We start from the raw sequence: 19,241 nt of genomic DNA on the forward strand, positions 1-19,241 counted from the left end.
TGGCCAAGTTTCTGACAGAGCGATTAACACATTGCAACTATTGCTTCTCCCCAGGCTGTGTAAGGTTTTTTAAGGTGACTGGGATTGTCAAGATAGTTATTAGAATTGACAAAACCTGAAGGTTTGGATTTGCATACGGTTTTGCATTATTTTCTACTTTCCTGATGATAGCTGAGAAAGAGTATGAAGAGTAGATAGAGAAGTTGCTGTGGTACATCGCCTCTGCCCAGATTAAAGGACTAAACGTGCTGCAGGGAGCAATGAGGTTTAGGCACATCAAGTTACTTTCTTACTCTTGACCTTCTGCAGAAGATTTGCCCCTAATTTTCTGGGCTGCTTATCTCCCCCATTACACAGAATGGATCTTTCATTAGATCTCTTTGGGGAACTCAGTCTTCCAGCAATCGGTAATGACTGTTTATCAGGCAGGATGAGCAAGAATGGGCTTAGTGTAATGCCTAATTATAGCTGTAATTTTTTTTGTTGCAGAATGAACCTCTTCCCCCTCAACCTTTAAAATCAACCTGTTCCGACAAGCTTGGCCTTTAAAATGCTTTGAAGTTAAATTATGTAAAGAGAGGAAATCTAGCAGAAGACTATCTTCTGACATAAGCCATAACATTTTTATTTAAACTGCTGCACCCACTGCCAAAGATCCTGAATGCTTTGGTGCTCAAACCATAAGCAATTGGAATCTGGTGTTATATTGCTTATATAATTGGGAACTGCTCCCTGTCACGAATAACAAGAATTCAGAAGTGTTCAGTGGGAAATCAGAAGAGATCTGAAATATGACAGTTTTTCCCACCAGCCAGCTAGAGCAGAAGTGTGAGATCCACTTCTGAAACTAAGAATGCAAGGGTTTGTCAATGGACACTGACTCAGTGGGAGCATCCAGCAGTTGCTCACTATATGCACAATGCTAAGAGCTATTAGTTACCCAGAGCAGTTCCCAGGGTAATGCATAATGGAAAGCAGGTTTACTGCCAGGGCCACATGTACAGAATGGTTTTATGGTAAAAAAAAAAATATCTTGTCTTTGACTTTAGGGGAGCTTTGTTTAATTTCTAGATTTGTCACAGACACATCCAATTGTAGTTACGTCTAATCTCTGTTCCCAGAACAAATGCTCTCCATAAATAATATAATTAGCTAATCTTGTAGTAGTATAATACTTTCTCTGACCTTTCAAGTGGCTGTGAATTTAAAGCAACCTTTTCTTATTCTTTATTTTGATTTTGTAATGAGAGCAAGAAGATGCAGTACCTTTGCTAGTCCCTGGGAGTCACAGTTTTAATACTTATTGCAACTGCAGAAGCACCATCAGCTGGATGGCAGGAAGGTCAGGAGCCTTTCTGAGACATTCTGCTGATAGAAAATGCTGTTTCCTCCAAAAAAATATTATTTCTGCACAAGTAAGAATTTTTTTCCTTCACCAAAAATTTAAATTCTGCAAAATGACAAGATTTTCAGTCTTTAATTTGGGGTTGGTTTTTACCTGAAAATGATTTCTTTCACTGGAACTGGTTGCCCAAGCAGGCTGTGGATGCCCCATCCCTGGAGGCATTCAAGGCCAGACTGGACGTGGCTCTGGGCAGCCTGGTCTGCTGGTTGGCGACCCTGCACTCAGCAGGGGGTTGAAAGCAGATGATCACTGTGGGCCTTTCCAACCCAGGCCATTCTATGATTCTGTGATTGAATGGCTTCAAAACAAATCAGCCAACTACATTTCCTTAAGAGAGGCTTCAGCTGAAGGAGCATCTTCAGGTAACCAATGCAAAGTCACCTCTTTGCTCTGCACAGAAGTGATAGAATGTTTTTCTGTCCAACTATTTCTCCAACTGTTTCATACAGTTCACGGAGTGATGTGAATTTCGGTGAAGTTCCGATACGAAAATTAAAAATATTTTATTGTTTTAAATATTAGATTGCTGTACTTGTTTAAATAAGACCTACCAGGCATTTTGGTGTTATCAAATTGCTTTTGTTCCACAAGAAATTTTCAGGTTCTCATTTTGAAGAGCAACCTGAAGATCTTCAGTGTTGTATTTTGTGATGGTGGAATATAAAAATCCTAACAATTCTAATCAAAGCATGTCAGAAAATGAATGATTTTATTGTAGAAAAGCTGTAACAAAGAGGGAGATATCACTTGTTCTGAAGGAGGTGAGAAGAAATGCAGTGTTTTCTGGTCATTCTGCTTTTACTATAGCCAAGATTTAAACCCAGCAGTGCTCAATGTGCATTTATGTTGTTACTGTGGGACTGTAGTTTCCTGAAAGGTTTAGCAGAGGGAGGAAAGAGCTCTGGCTCTTGTTTCCTCTGTGGCCCAAGGATTGCTTGGGTAGTGAAAACACCCCTCGCCCTGGTAGCACTGCATGACCATTTGTGATGTGCATTTACTGAATTTTAGAGAAGTTACTGAGAAGTGTATTTGTATAGTGGTAAAACCTCCTGGTACAGATAATACAGAAAATGCATTCCAAGGCAAAATATCTGGATGTTAAATGACACAAACACTGCTTTTCTATAGAAGACACTACTAGAGCAGTAAGCACTCAGTACAAGTCACTGAAGTCTTGTAATTCCCTGAAACCCTGAAATGCCAGATGGCTCTATTTCCTTCTATAAAAAAAAAGAAAGAAAAAAAAAAAAGAAAGAAAAAAAAAAAGGGACATAATTGGGTGTTTAAACATCTAAATGATCATACTGGACATTTTTTTTTAATATTTAAACTGCTACACTTCATTTCTGTGGTTCTCCTGCTATCTAATTGTCGAATTTCAATTCTTCAAAGCATGACTTGAATGAAAGGAAACTAGCTGATTTGCAAAACTTTTTAGGCATTTAGATCCCCAAAAATAAGTACATCACTGTACAAGTGGGAATGAGAGGTTAGTGCATCTATTTTGAAGTAAGCAGTAACGAGACACCTCTCTGCTCTTGTGGTTTAAACCTGAAGCCGGTCTTTTTTGTTTTGCTGGGTGCTATTAGCTTCTGCTTCCTGTTTTTCCATTCTAAATGCACCTTCTCATCTGAAAACCATTAACGCTTCAGGACAAATCCTATCCACTGAAATATTTGCCATCTACATAATTATTTTCTACCTACACCCAATATTTGATTCTTACATTCAGCTCAGTGGGTTGGTTGCCTGCAATGTACTGACCCCAGAGTACTGAATGAGCCAGGAGAGATGATGAGCAAAGCGAATCTGTTGTCACTAGGCTTAAATTGACCAGACTAAAGGTTCAGATTAAAGGGGGTTTCTTGTTTAAGATTTTTGAAGAAACTCTGTTAAATAAATAAAAAAAAATGCTGCACTCAGTTCAGTGTCTTGGAGAGTAACTCAGGTTTCCAAACCCGCAGCACTGTAAACAGATATATGTGCCCCCTCCCCCTCCCTCAGCAGCAGAGTGGATGGATGAGCTTTGCGCTGTGCCCCGAAGGTGAACCAGCTCTGGGATGTGTCTCCAACTGTGGTGCAAAGTGATGAGATTTAAGGTTTCTGCACTGAGATTACTTGTCGCCAATCCGTATTCCCAGCTAGAGATTTGTTGCAGTTGATCCTGGAGATAGTGCTTGTGCAGGTAAGGCCCAGGTGTGTATTGAGCCATTAAAGATCTGTGTTATCTCCCCTGAAAGTGAAAAGTCAGTGTGGTCTGTGTGACTTTGTATCCCTGCAGCAAGATAGAAAACGATCATTAATTTAGCAGTGAAGCAAGCAGCAAACACTCTCCCAAAGCAGATTTTTGTGTTGTGTATAGTGACCTTTAAGGAGGCTGTCAGTACCATTTTTTTTCAGTGCTTTCCTAGACACTGCTGTGTATTTTCAGTTACCGGGGCTTTAATTCCTTGGGGGCAGATTCTATATTAAAGGAATCAAACCATAGAAAGCTTGTAACATAATTATTGAATTAGTGTGCAAAACATGCATAATGCATGCAGCTCAGTTTTAGGTATGCCTGTAAGCAACTATGATTTTTTATGTCACTGTGTAGCTTGCTGGTGCTGGATGAGAATCTTCATCCCACTTGGGACCATCACAGCTCATGGCAGAGGGTCTAGGGAGGCTTAAAGCTGCTGCCAGGACTTTCTCTGTTATCTAAACTGTTGTACAGATTCATCTCATTCAAGATGCAATAAAGTCCAAGAAAGACTTTGCTAATTATTGCCAGAACAATCAGTTTTCTTTGTTTAACAGAAAGGTGACTGATGGAAGGGCTTTTGGAGGATGATCTGGAAGGCTTGGAAGGAATAAGAAGGGTTTTCCTGTGATGCTAGTCCATTTCCCAGCTACTACTGCTAGCTTGGCCCTTCGGGAGGCCCTGTAACAGAGGATGACTTTCTCAAGAAAGAATTAATTAATACACTTATGTCATAAAGAAAGTGGTTTGTATGCATTATCTCCTAAAGAGTGATTCCATGGGAAATGCAGTTTCCCTCTTGAAAAATATATTCCTATGATTTTATACATGAAGTCTCTAAGAGAATGGCTCTTGTAAATAAGGTCTGTAATCGCCGACCTTATGCCTTACAGCTCTTGCCTCCGGGCTAGAAGTTTTCTTCCAGGAGATACAGGTGTGTTGCAGACATTCATGTTACTGCTCAAAGATTTTGCTAAGAGAAGTGGTGCAGGCAGGATTGGACAAGGTCTGTCATTGCACACTAGGTAACACCTACTGGAAGACCTTGTGGCTGCAGACACGTCCGTCTGTGCAGCCACCAGAAACTGGAAGACTTGCATTTGCTTTGGGAGGTGCAATGTCTACAGCCTCAGTTGGTTTTTACTTTTTTTTTGGATAAGCAGGTGAGTTGTTTCCAGCAGAAAATAAGGAGGTTTTGAAGTCTTGAGGAGATACTTCGTTTAGTATGCTTTTATGTGGGGGCTCCTTCCTGAGCCTGGCCACATCCCTGTGGCAGTGCTGCCTTCTGGCTACGTGGATAGCTGTCCCCTATGGGTCCTGCTGTGTCCTCTGCAGCGCTCAGTGCGGGCTTACTATGAAGAGAGCAGTGTGCAACACTTCCCAGTGTGAAAACACAGTGAAAGGAAGGGAATCTCAATCACAGGAGCAGCTGGCATGCCTTTTTTCTGTATGGATTGAAGAGCAAATAGGGACCAGGCTGCATCCAACTTCTTCTGCAAAGGCAAACAATGATAGTCTGCCTAAACGTTAGCCTGGTTTACAAGGCATCACTCAATTCTTGTACAAATACCTGCATTTAACTGTAATAGCATGAATATCATGGCACATCTCAGCTGTTACCTTACCTAGCTAGCAGCAATTTAGTGATGACAGTAATGGAGATTAAACAAGATCTCATTTGTAAAATTTCATTTAAATAACTTTGAAATAAATGGAGCACCAATATGATTTGTTTGTTTTTAAATGAAATTAGGAAGTCACACCTGTGTGTTGGTAGATGCCATGACTTTACCATCATACAGTGGCATCTATCATCACAGCAAACGTCTTGGGTGAGGGAGTGGAGTAAATCTGTAGCAAAACTGAGTGGCATGTTTGTGTTTGAATTGCAGTCTGCTCTAAGGGTTTCATGATCTATCTCAGCAGCAATGGCTGCAGCTTCATAGGGAGGGTATTGGCTCTGCTATTAAGGAGATGGCAGGAAAACAAGGAGCTTACGCCTGGCCAGTGTGTACTAGTCACTGTTACAGGCAGTATGATGCACAATGAATAGAAGGAACTTGCTGGTGTAATTTTGTCCCTATAGTAATAGAGAGGAGCCCTTTTCTCCATAGCAGAAACCACAATTCTGCTTCATCAATTTTTGCCCAGTCCAAACAGTAAAAAAAGGCCTTTGGACTTTCAAAGCTCTCTGCTATGAAACATCTGAAGTTGGATAGCCTGTTTCTCTGGGAGATGGTAGAGTCTCAGGCCCTTAAAATGCCACTGCACTGCCATTTTATTTATTATTCATTCAGTGAATGTATCAAATAGCTGGAGGCATCCATCTGTCATTTTGAGGCCTGTTCCATCAATTCAAACATGCAGCTGCACAAAGGGACGGCCTCTGAATGTACTCACCTGCATCCCCAGCCTCCTCAATGGTCTGGAAAATAAAAATCAAGGTTGATGTATGAGCTACACACACAAGCAGCCATGTCGGTTCTTTCCCCTGTGTTGTGTAGTGTTGTTTTACCCTCCCCTTTCCTTAAGAGAGGTAAGAAACAACTGACAAGTGTCTACAAGGGCATTCAATGAAATGAGCTTTCCCCATCTCCATAAATGCTTTCTAACCTTTGAACTCCTGGTGCGTTGCTGCCTGTGCTCCAGTCCTTTGCGCATGGCACCCATGGCACCCAACCTTGTGACTGGATGTTGGTCCTGGAGAGTCCTCACAGCTGTTGCTGTCAGATGTTGCCTCCAAGTTTTGGATCTAAAACAACCAGGTTTTTCCAGTAACATTCAAAAGCTGCATCATTTTTCAAATTACTAAAAACCCGTCTTGAATGTTCTCTGTGTCAGACCATTATTTAACCTAGGAGGCTGCAATCTATTTGATTTTTTTTTCCTGTGCTGTTTTATCATAGCTGTGCTTTTTCAATTGAGGCTCTCCAGATTCTTTTTTTTTTTCTTTTTTTTTCTTCTTTATTTATTTATTTTTGCATTTGAAGTGAGCAGAGTTCAGGGGAAAAGCCTTCAACATCACACCTGTGCAAACCATTTGGGCTGTATTTTTACTCAGGGCTCAAGTTAAAGGTACAGTCCCATCAGACCAACTCTGTTTTTTTTCTCTTGTTCACAAGTGGGAGAAGGACAGATGAGAATTCTGAATTCTGCCAACAGTTAAAATCTTCCTTCAGGTTCTAAAACAATTCAGCCAGATTTCAGTCTCATTGAGTTCATTCTAGGGCACCACAGAAAAGCATGAGGCGCAGACATGGATACAATTTAATGTGCTTTTTAAGTGCATATTCACAGTTAAAATTGACTTTGTGATTCTCCTTGCCTTTCTAATCTTTGCCTGAAGAAATAGGTTTGCAAATACATACAGTCTAGCCAATATCTCTATTTAAATCTGAAACCCTATTTGAGGGAGAATCTTTTCCAGTTGCTTGGTCCTGTTACCCAGAATCACATCTCTTATAGAGTACCCTATTATTTATGACAACTAGCAGGATGATGATCAGCATAAAACTGGAGAACCAATACGAATGCTTCTTTCCAAATGTATGCTGAATGTATCCTGAGGCGTTAAAGAAGTCAAGTGGATCAAGGAGCAGCTACTGCTTTGCAGACATCTGGTAAAAGTACAGATTGATTCTGAATGTCCTCCAGCACTGAAGCAGTGCTATAGATACAGAAATAACTAGTATTGTGAAAACATCTACTGATTTCTGTATTAACTGTGGAATATATGCTATGGAAAAAAAAAGGTTCTTCCCTCATCCACGTTACCTAGATTGCTTTAAGGGCTTGATGGTGCATGCTAGATCACAACCAAATGGTTTTAAATTTTACAGATGTAAAAAAAAAATTCAGCTAATTTTATTCATTGTGAGAACTAGTGTGAAATGTCTGCCTGACTTCATACTTCCTGCTGGCAGCTCACCCAGGGTCTGCAACTTGTTCTCCCCTTCCTCACATGGTTCTACTTTGCCTGGGGGAGCAGTGTGGTTCTGCAGCACTAGGGATTTCCTGTGTGGCAGAGTTGGGCTGCATTAGCAGAAGCAAAATCCCCAACCCTCCCTCCATTCTTATCTTTAGATGAAGATCAGCACAAGACTTAATCAATACATGGGTGAGACGAGATAGGAAAATTCTCCAAAGAAATGTTGCAGCCCTAGCCTCAGGTGTTAAGAAACAGAGGCCCATGGGGGAATGCTTCCCTGTATTCTGGATCATTTTTCCCCAAATTTACCATTCTTCCTTAGGCAGCTTCTCCTAAAGTTCACAGAACAGCTGCTTGCCTGTAATACAAGAGGCAAAAGCGTAACATCTTTGCTCTGAGTTTGTCTTCAGTGGAGACTTGTGTGCCTGAGGTTGTTGGGTATTCTTGGCCTCACTGCAGGCACCTGGGGTTGTTGGGGGCTGCTCGGAGGGTCAGGCTTACTGTGGGCAGCTGGGGCTCATTTTTTTACCTACTGGGGAACCAAACTGGTTCAGCTGTTGAGGTTCTTCCCACTCTGCCATTTCTACTTTGCTGTTTGTGGTGAAAGAAGTATGGAGCCCGTAATTTTTACTGCTTTCAGAGGGGTCATTCAGCATAAAACATTTCCTGCTATTCATTGAAGGCTGTGCTGCCTCTATGCAGAGGGTACAGGAATCATAAAGCCTTTGGAGAGAGCAGAAAAGGTAAGATTTGTGCTGCTGGATAGTGGTGCCTTCTGTGAATAGTAATGTGTTTGCAGAAGACTTGGGATTTTCACAGGGGGATTGCATTTTTGTTTCAAATGGAAGCCAGCTTTCAGCTAATACAGATTTTACCCACTATGGGATACAAAATCCTGCTTTCTGCTCTGTGCTATTTTTTCTGCATGCCGCAGGAGGCTTTATTTTTCCCTGACAGCTAGCTAAAGGGCACGTTTATCTGACAACTCCTTCATCAGTGAAAAAGTAGAAAAGACATTAATCTAAGGCTTTATGCAGCATAGTAGCACCAAGGAGCTCAACTGAGTACTTTAGGCAACAATACCAAAATCTTTTTTTTTAGTGCATTGAGGTTAACTGGGAAATCAAACTTCTTCAAAGTCAGCTCCAGTGCACGATTTGCGTACAGAGAGGAATGCTTTTCAGGAACTCATCTCATGTAAGTGGTGATGGGTGAATGTGGGGCTGCTGGGGAGAAATCAGATGCAAAGTTAAAATGAAGCATCCGAGGTGTTCTCGGATCATACACGGTTGGTTTGAACTGCTGGGAGGAACAGTGTTCAAAGTCCTGCCCCTGGGATGCAGTCTAATTAGCTCAGACTGGATCTTTTAATTATTCATATTGTAGCATCATGCAAAGGCCTGGCTCGGGGTATTATGCACACACAGTTCAAAGGCAGTCCTTGCACTGAAGCTCTTTGCTGAGAAGGTAATGTGGAATGGTGTTTCTTATGTGCTGTGTACCTGCCCCGTGGGACACTCTGTGCTCTCGGTGGGATGCTGTTCCTACCTCTAGGTGTGAGCAGTGAAGGGGTGGCAGTCATCCAGCAAGCAAAGCTCAGATGTATGCTCCTGTAGGTGAATGACCCTGAAAGGCAATAAGGGCTGTATGTCTAAGTGTGGATACGTGGCATAAGCTTGTATGAATCATTGTAAGCAATGAGAGAGGGCAGAGAACTGCGAACTCCTTGTGTACACCAGCTTGCGAGGAAGAAGTGCAATCTCCTCCCCCCCATCTCTTTGTAGTTGTGTCACTGGGTTGAGTCAAGGTTTCCCAAGTGTTTTTTTCCTCTTCATAGCCTTTTATGATCCTGAGCAACTGAAAAGGTTTGGGTCTCTGCAGATTAATCCTTTTCAGACAATGACTTTCCTTGACAGTTTTAAATGTCAATCTGTTCTTAGTTGATGGACTAGTGAGGCTTATTAGAGACTGTTAATTTAGTCTGCATACATCTGCATTTAAAAGTAGTATGGAAAGGTGTGTTGCCATTTTACATAATGATAAGCTAAACTCTGCATGTTTGGGCTGTGAAAGCAGTCTGAAAGCTTGTCTGCAAATCCCTTTCTGGGCAGGCAAAATGCTCTGGATTCACATGGTGACCAAGAAAGACCTTTTCTTGTGTGCAGAGGAAGACAATTTACTTACATAAATCGACAACACAGCCAGTGGGCATTCTGCTGTAACGCTGACAAGTCCCACCTAATAGGAGACTGATCTGATTTGATTTCCATTAGAAAAAGTATTTGAGGTTTTATTAATTCTTGCCTGCCTGCAAAATATGCTGTTCACTTGCATGACTGCAAGAAACTGCTTCAGTATTTAACAAGAAAAGCAAAAATCTGTGCTTGGAAGAGGGGTGGGAATGAGGTAAAGTGGTGCATTCTATTGTGACTTTTTAATTGAAAACAAAAGGATCCTTTGTTGTACATTTTACAGATGATGAACTTTGCAAGACAGAGTTTCTGGTAGACAAAAGATGGAAGGTAGACTAAACAGAGCAACTTACATGATCTACTAACTTACCTCAAGTGGAACGATCCCTTTTATAATGCTTAATTAGATTATGTGGAATCTTTACAATTTTGAATGCTTACTTCCAATACGCACGAGGTAGAAACTGTGTCTTAATTCATACTTCTGTTTTGGCATTGTGTATTTGTCTTATGTTTATCTGTACCCCAATTTACTTAATTTTGGAATTTGTCAGAAGAGTGTGAGGTGGGTGAGCTCGGTGCTGGGCCTTGTTGCACGTTGCTGGATGTAGAGAGCTTCCTCACTGCTGGGTGAGTGCAGTACAGAGCTGCGCATCTGCTGCTGACAGAAGAGTCAGAAGAATCCGGATTTCTCCCCAGTGACTTTGAGATAACAGGAGTGAAATGCACAAACGTTTAACTTCAAGTGAATGTAAGAGGAGAACAGATCTGAGTGACACGGTGCACGTGGGTTTTCTCATAGTCACGCTGATGATAACGTTCTTCTTTATGGGCGGGAGCTAAAGGCAAGGCATTCGTACAGAGATGCTCTGTTTTGAATGAATTAGGAAGTTGAAATCTGCTCATCTTCTGCAGCAGAGCTGAGGAGTGAGTCATTGTGGTCCAACGCTAACACCTTATTCCAATAAGGCACGCTGTTACATTTCAAAGCTCCCCCTCTACTCCATTTAAGTCTCCATCGTTTTTTTTTTCCTCTGTTCTGCTGCTCTGTGGATTCATGTCAGAGTTTCAAGGAAACAATCCATACTGTGACTTTAAAGAAGAAATCCAATAATGATTTGCTTGTTTGGTTAACCCACCTCACCCACACCTTGCAACAGTTGTTAACAAACTAAAGTTATTGAAGCAATTATCTTGCTCTGCAATGGTCTATAAAAAGAAGCCTAGTGCTTGTGGGTGGTGTTGGTAAATAATATTTACTTGTTCTTAATAAAAGTCTTGGATTATTCCTATGACTTTGATTAGCATCTGTCTTAAACATTTTTGGCTTGCCCTCATAAGACAGAATGGGAATAACAGGAAAAAAAAAAATCATCTAAAATACCACAGGATCAATTCTTTCTATTGTGAGAAGGGTAAAGCAGAGTTTGGGTGTCTGTATGAAAACAGAGAGTGATGCTGGTTCCCCCAGGGCTATGCAGGGTTCTGTATGCAGCTACTGTGCAGCTTTTACTTCAAGCACCTGTGTCTTGCTGCCTCTGGAGGGTGCCCTGCAGCTCTGTTATCGTGGTTGGGGTGCCCAAGGCAGTGCCGTGTAGGGCAGACAAGGAGAGGAATCAGCTTAGGTGCAGCAGTGCTTATGAGAAGTTTGACTGTTCAGATGTCAGGGTCTTTTGTGCCAGGACAAGAGAAAATGGTTTCAAACTAAAAGAAGCGAGATTTAGGCTGGGTAGGAGGAAAAAGGATTTTACAGTAAGGGTGGTGAGGCACTGGCACAGGATGCCTAGAGAAGTGGTGGATCCTTGGAGAGGCCCAAGGTCAGGCTGGACTGTGCTCTGAGCACCTGATGGAGCTATGGTGTCCCTGTTCATTGCAGTGGGGTTAGCCTAGGTGGCCTTTAAAGGTCCCTTCCAACTCAATTTTGTGAATCTCTGCTTTTCTGGATGTGATCATTAGCTCAAAGCAGTGAATGGCTCTGGAGTTCAGTGACGCTGAGTCATGTACCCCCTCCTTCTATGAGGGTCTGTCTGTGAGTACTTCTGATGCTGGGGCTGCACTGGTGACAGCATCCTATTGTAGGTTCAGCGCTCTTACCTTCACGGATACAGAGAGTAACATCCTTCATTCCTACTGAGATTGAACTGATTTAACTTTAGCATGCTAAATTTGTCTAATAGTATGTGGTTTGCTTTGATATATTTTTATGACAGTTGCTTTCCTTTCTGAAGAAATAGTCTTACTCTGTTAATAGTGCATCCCTGTATTTACTTTGCACCGGTAGAGCTGCACAATAAATGCAACCCTTTAAGAAACACATCTTTGCAGCTGTCTAACCTTTCTATTCACCATCTAACAGTATACAAATTAACTTGTGGCTGTGTGAGTCACCATCACAAGATGCAGCACAAAACATACACTCTAAGAAGTGAATGGATGAGCTGGGAAAATAACAGCTGAGTTTAAGCCATCAAACTGGTGTTGCAGGAGGAGACTTTAAAGCACTTCTTTGGAGATTGGAGTGAATTGTTGTAGGTTGTAATGCCTGCGACCTATAGATGTTTTTGACAGTAAAGCATAACCTTTTGTCATGAAGAAAATCCTCATTGCAAAGGGACACCTCTTCCATTATTCAGTGCTTTGGTGCTTATGTGTAAGTCATATTGTTTGGAAAAGTTAGTATGATTAAAGCATGAGGATGCCCTCTGCTTTCATTCAGTCTCCCTGACCTGAGTTCAAACCCATCACGCACTGTAGCAACTGCAAATAATTCCTTTGTAAAATTTGTCAGAAGTGAAATGAGGTTAAGTCAAAAACCCCACAGCTCTGCAGAACGTATGACTAAGGCATGTGAAGGGCTGATTGGCAATTGCCAGCTGGAAGTGTCACTTTTAAATTGTCCTTGGAAGAGTTGTCATCCTCAATCAAAGTTTCAGCTCAATGACAGGGAAATCAGAGAAGTGACTATGAAAGCTGATCTCAACTTGAAAATGCCCATCGAGAGGGTAAGAATTTGTGAAGATAATTTAAGAAATACTAACAATTGGCTTTCTCTCTGCACCAGTGTTAATGGATAATGCTGCGAGCTGCTTCCACACGGATTATCTTCTTAGCCTCATTTGGCCAATATGCAGGGAGCTGCCATGTAGGTGACTAATAAGATTGTCAAAACATGGGAAAGGCTGAATAAGTGGGTCTGTCCAGCCCGTCAGTAGGACGTGGGTCTTCAGCCTGATGGGATGGCAGTGCTTATCAGAGGAAAAAAGGTTCTTAGGTTCTAGCCCAAATGTTGGTGAAAATGAGTCTGTCATCTCTGAGGCTGGTTGTTGGTTTGTTTGTTTTGTAAGACTTCTTTTTTTGGGGCAGGTGCTTTTCTTGCCTCACATGCAGTCAGGTGCTCTCTTGGAATGTAGTTTTTATTCTGAAATACAGTTTTGAAGTTCTGTGGGTTAAAATAAGGTGTCTTTAAAGCACCAAGCACATAGCGTGTGCAGAGGAGATGTGTTCTCCAAGTGGGGGCCTTACCTGGGACTTCATATAAGTGTTGCTCCCAGTCCTCTGATCAGCAACAACTGATGGATTTACATCAAATATCGCTGCTGCTTCTCTTTCTCTAAGGTAGATATTCAGAGATGTGAATCTTGCCTATATTGGGGTAGGGGAGCACATCTGTGTAATTATATCACTGCAGTTGCTCTGGTGCTCACTTTTCTGAAATCATTGCCTTTACTGCCTTGGTTTTGCTTGAATTAATCCTCCACCTTTATCTCCAAAACCATGGGAAGACACACTAACCACACTGAATTACCTGTGAGCTGAGTTTCTGGAGCTACTAACAGATGGGGCCAGTGGGAAAAAAAAAAAAGTCTTTATTTAAAAACAAACAACAAAACACAAAAAGCATTTACAGAGCTCAGTTTTACCGCAGTAGCAGCTGTGAAAATTTTAATCGTTAAAAGAAAGGGGAAACTTTGGGGTAGGAGATTCAACATTGACTGTATCTGTTTTTTGTATTTTTTTTTTTTCCACTAGTAATACAGAACTCTCAAGGAAAAATCAGAACGTCTTTACTGCTCTTTTTCTGCTTATGGGTAGAATAATTAGAAATGTCTTAGTGCAGTAGGCCCAGCCACTTCTACAAGCTTCTCTGCAAGGTATCTTTCAAACTTAAATTTAACTTGACACCTTTCTCAGTGACCATTAATTCAGTTTGTAAGAGGCTCTGGAAAGCTTTGATATTGATATTGTGTTGCTGCAATTACTGCCTATGGTCCTGCGGCCATACTGAAATAAAAAGGCCTGCATACCTTGCTTTCAAGTCAATTCCTTAGAGGCTCAATCAGTTTGATTTCTGAAACCTGTGCTTGGCAGTGAAGCTGATTAAATTCTGCTGGTATCAAGGCTGTGCACACTGAGTTCAAAACCCGGGTGCAATGTCATGTTCTTATAGTGGAGGTTATTATACCAAATTTTGATGTTCTAGAATCCATGTTTTAAAAAGAAATCTTCAAAGGATAGGAGAGGATATATGCAGAGCAGGGCAGTAAATGAGCTCAAAAGCAGTAGATCAAGAGCTATAGTACACAGACTTCTTAATCATGATGGGTTACTTCTCCAAGCACGTTTCTTGCAGTTGCAACAGAAGTTGTGGATAGGAGTCATTCAAGCATCGAGTCAAGGCATTGGAAAATGAATGCCTACACTTGGATGCAAATTTCTGTCTTTTTTTTCAGTTTAAGGAAATAGAGTGAATTATTCCAGAACTGAATTCATCTTAATTAGAACCCAGGCTCACTGTGGTAGGTTAGAAATGCTCAGTGTTTTGGGAGACTAAGACTGCATCCAGTTTTAAGCTGAATGATGGAAAAGGCTAAAGATTGTAAGCACTGATTCAGTGCAAGTTTATAGGACAGTCATGGATCTTTCTGACTTTAAGATCATCTGCATTGGCTTTTATATGACATATTCAGGTTCATCTAGATTGTAACTGAAAGATTTATATCAGGAGAACCAAATCCTCCATTTCTAGTGCCGTGGAATTGCCTGTTCCACCCTTCTATTACACTAGACTGTCTAGAAGTGTCCTAGATTACTGTTATTATTTTGGTTAGAAAAGCAACACTTCTTTTTACCCTCAATTGCTCTCATAAATGATATTAAGAAATGCCTATCAAGTAGTAAAGAGGCAACATATCGCTGGAAATGAAAGGGAGAGAACTGTTAAAAATAGTCCCCTCCTCAGTAATTGCAATGCACTTCTCCAAGATGTGCAGTGGAGGTGTTGAGCCATGCAGCAATAAGAGCTGTGCAAAAAAAAAAAAAGATGCTTTACCACTTTGTTACTGAAGTTAATACAGAAAATGACAAACCCAAAGTAATATACCTCAAAGTACTCTGATACAGTGTGACTTCTTGTGAGATTTTGTGACTAATGCCATGAGACTTTATTCTTGAGTGACTCCAGAGCAGCTCTGAGAATGAAGAGCACTAGGCTGTCTTTCCATAGTGTTGGCTGGTGAAAATCCTTGTGACCATATGGTATAGGTGCTGTGTTTCACTGACATTCTAATGATTGACCTCTTGGCAGAAGCATATTTTCCACCACGGTGTCTTTAAACACTTATGAATAGATATCTATAGGAAAATGAATGGTATTTCTGAAGGTGCTTGTGTAACTGAGGATATCTGCTTATTACTGTCAGTAGGAAAGACAAAATGCCTTCCTGTCATCAAAAAAAGTTAATAATTTGATACCTAGCATGTGGGTGGGGGAAATGTTAGAAAATAAATACAGAACTCAAGAATTCTTCAAAAATTATTTGGAGTAAATTATAAAAGAAAAATTTAAAACTAATGGTAAAAATAAATTATTTGAAAAAACTCTTCACCTCGTAGAAGTAATTAACATCCTGACCTCAGATAGTTGAAGAGAGCAGGAGAGGGGCAGGCTGTTAGACAAAGGGGAGGAATTGCAGTGGTCACTGGAGATGAACTGCCAGGAGGGACCAAAACTGGACGTGTGTCAGCGTGGTCCTGCAAAGGGGAAGTAACTCAAACACTTGCAGGTGGGTTCACTACTTAGGGCTGTCTGAATGAAAGGCTCTGCAGCGTAGAAGGTGAGCCAGAATTATCCGTAACACCTTACATTTTCTACTCTAAGCTCTGTTGTGAAAATTGTTGGTCTCCTTCATGAGCCTCCACTTTCCTTCCATGAGATTAATGGAGCAGCTTCAGTGGCACTGAAGTTGAGAATATGCAAAGTTGCTAAAACTCGTGGAGGAAGGAATTTCCCGCCACTAGAGGGATGTAGTAGTTATCAGAACCTTAGGGCTACGAGCAAATGAAACACTGCTCGTTCTGAACAAAGGTAATTAGATCCTAACTAAAAGGTATGCTAACCACATGGCTGTGTGCAACCAATGAGAGAGGCGTCCTCAATTTCCCTGAATTAATCTAAGAGCGGGGGGGGAAAAAAAAAGTATGAGACATTATTCTAAGTATAAGAAAATGTGTCAGAGAAATGTTTTTACTTTGGAAAAACAGACTAGCATCTCATGCTATTGCTTTGGAGAAATTGAAAGGAAAGGCATTTCTTGTATAGCTGTGTATTTACTTTCTAAAGAAGCCAGATCCCATTCAATCTCAGTCCTTCTGTAATTCGAAATCTCTTGCTGATGCAGGTTGACCTTTTTGCTCTAGGATTTAAAATAAAAATGCAGCTCTTCTCTGTTGACACAGATATAGCCTGGAAGGAATGATAAGGTACACAGAAATAATAGCATCATTTGCATGCAATTGTACATAAGAAATATAAGGTCAAAGCAGCATCTAAATCCAGTTCTTGGTTGGGAGGTGTCTGTACTTTAGGCAAATATGACATTAGGTGCTTAAGGTTCAGATTACTTCATTTTTATTTTTTTATTCTACAAAATAAAAAGATGTAAAAAAGATGGCAAACTTTCAAAGTGGAACATAATATATCAGGGTTCTTGGATGGAGGCAGCCAGAAGCCATGTTTGCAGAGTGCTACTTGAGCCTTCCAGTTGTTACCTACAGCACATTTAATCCTCTCCCCTTGAAATCTTTTGATTTCAAGTAATGACTAATACTGATGTCAGTTCTAAACAGATACAAAAAATATTTTCAAGCCTGTGGCTGTGCAGGAGGGTTATAGTGTCTTTTGCGCATGTTCTTGGTAACTGGTAATTGCTTGTGCACCTTTTCCATAACCTTGCTGTGTGGTGGCTTGGGCACAGCCCTGTATGAACACTCTTACTGATTGAGGACCACAACCAGAGCCACTCAGTATTGGGCATCTGGCTGATTTAAAGTTTATGCACTCTTGAATTGTGAAGTATCGCACTCTGTTCCAAACCTGGAGCTTCAGTTCTTTGAATTCTGTGTGCGTCTGGATGTGTAGGTGAAAAGATTGCTGCCTCAGAGCTGATTAGTATCTTCACATCTGTGTTTTTCCTGTAAGAATATACCCACTGTTTCCTGTGCAAAACATCCTAATAAACTTTTTTTTTTAAACTTTGTTAGTGGGACTAAATAAGATGACTGCTGTGAATGCCCTTGTGACTTCTCTCCAGCTTCACTACTGCAGTGTGCTGGGGAAAGGCTCATGCCAGTGTTGGCATAGCAGCTAGTGAGCTAAGGAATTGTTACTAAATGGATGTGGGAGGCAACTTTCATCCTGTGAAATGTCTGATCTTTTTTATTTCTTTTATTTTTACTTCAGTAGTGAATGTTAAGATGTTGTGGTGTATGCATACACTTTTTTTTGTAAACACAATTTCTGTTTAATGAATTTAAACTGTAGAGGTTGACTGTTGTTGTCTATACAGCTTTTGACTTTTTTTGTGTGTGTTTAATGGTTATTTACTGAGCTATGGATCAGCCACATCCTTAGCTATTGGTGGGGCTGTTTATTCTCCTATGCCTTTTCTATGGATCATTCTGGACTAACTGCAAACTATATGTAGGGAATGTGTACTGAGTGCTTTGGATTAACATAAAATCAATTAGGGCAAGCTGAGAAGTCAAATAAGTATAGAGCCAAGCCTATGGTGATAGATTTGCTGCCCTCTACTGTACTGCTGTCACTGGGCAATGGGAAATATCTAATTCAGTCCCACAAAATGTGTTCTGGAGATCAAATATAAACAGAATGGCCAATGCTGCATTGATTCAACATAAGCAGGTAAGTGATCAATAGAGAGATATTAAGGGAAGAAAGGATTAGGGATTCCATGTATTGGGTGGAATTGGATCTCTGAAGAACAACTGTGGTCTCCTCCAGAAGCTTTGCTGCTTAGGATTGACCAATAAGCAAGATGCTGAAGAAGTTCTCAGTTGTGCTAAGCTGTGATGAACCAGTTGTGTAAAAGCTGGTCAAAAATAGTTCCGCAGGAAGTGATAACTGAGGATAATTTTTTTTGATTGTTGCTAAGCTGTTTAGCTTTTGCCTTAAATATGTGTAATTAGGGAGCAGAAAAGGTGATAGGACAAGGGGGAATAGTTTTAAACTGAAAGAGAGGAGATTTAGATTAGATATTGGGGAAAATTTTCACTTGGAGAGTGCTGAGAGCCTGGCGCTGCTTCCCAGAAAAGTTGTGGGTACCCCATCCCCTCAAGGGTTCAAGGCCAGGTTGGATGGTGCCTTGGGCAGCCTGAGCTGGTGGTTGGCAGCCCTGTCCATGACTGGATGATCTTTGAGGCCACTTCCAAGCCAAGCCTTTCTGTGTTCCTATGATTCTGTAACACAACAGCAAATGCTTACTGCAGGCATTGAAGTATTTCTGGACTCCATCAGGACTGGAGACGTGTTTTAGGGAATTTTATGATCTCTAAACTCAAAAAGAGAATCTGTGAAGGTATACCTGTTTCCAGTGATTGTTTTTGCCTAGTTTTACAGTGGTGGTTTTTCTGTTTTGCTGTTTATCCTATTGTTTAGAACTGTTTTATTAAACTTGGTTGTTAAACATCACACTTTCACAATTACCTCATGAAAAATTTCACACTGAATTTGTCCTGGTATGATTTGTTTGAATCGATTACCAGTTATTTTTCTGAATGGTCTGTTTAGAGTAAAGGTGTTACAGCCATACCTCTTCAGAAGTACTTTTCTGAGATACTAATAATAAGGCAAGCCTTGATTTGATGTAATAATAGCATCTCACAGAGAATGTAAAACAATTCTTAGCAGTTGTCTAGTGTTCAAGTTCTTCTAAATAAAAGCTTAAACGAATCCAAAGCAATCCCAGGAGAACCTTCTGTGTTTGCATTTTGCAGTAGTGCAGAATGAGGATACCACATCAGTTGCCACAGGCTGGGCAGCAAAAAAGTGGTAAAGTGGGAATTGAAATCTGAAGCTTCTGGCTCTCAGTCCTGCACTCAGCCCACTAGATATCACCTATCTCCTCTAAACAAACCTCCAAAACGACAGTATCTTACACACCATCTGGTATGCAAACT

The sequence above is a fragment of the Tympanuchus pallidicinctus genome, unplaced genomic scaffold (assembly GCF_026119805.1).
Source record: "Tympanuchus pallidicinctus isolate F22 unplaced genomic scaffold, pur_lepc_1.0 scaffold13, whole genome shotgun sequence".
In the NCBI taxonomy this organism is placed as follows: domain Eukaryota; kingdom Metazoa; phylum Chordata; class Aves; order Galliformes; family Phasianidae; genus Tympanuchus; species Tympanuchus pallidicinctus.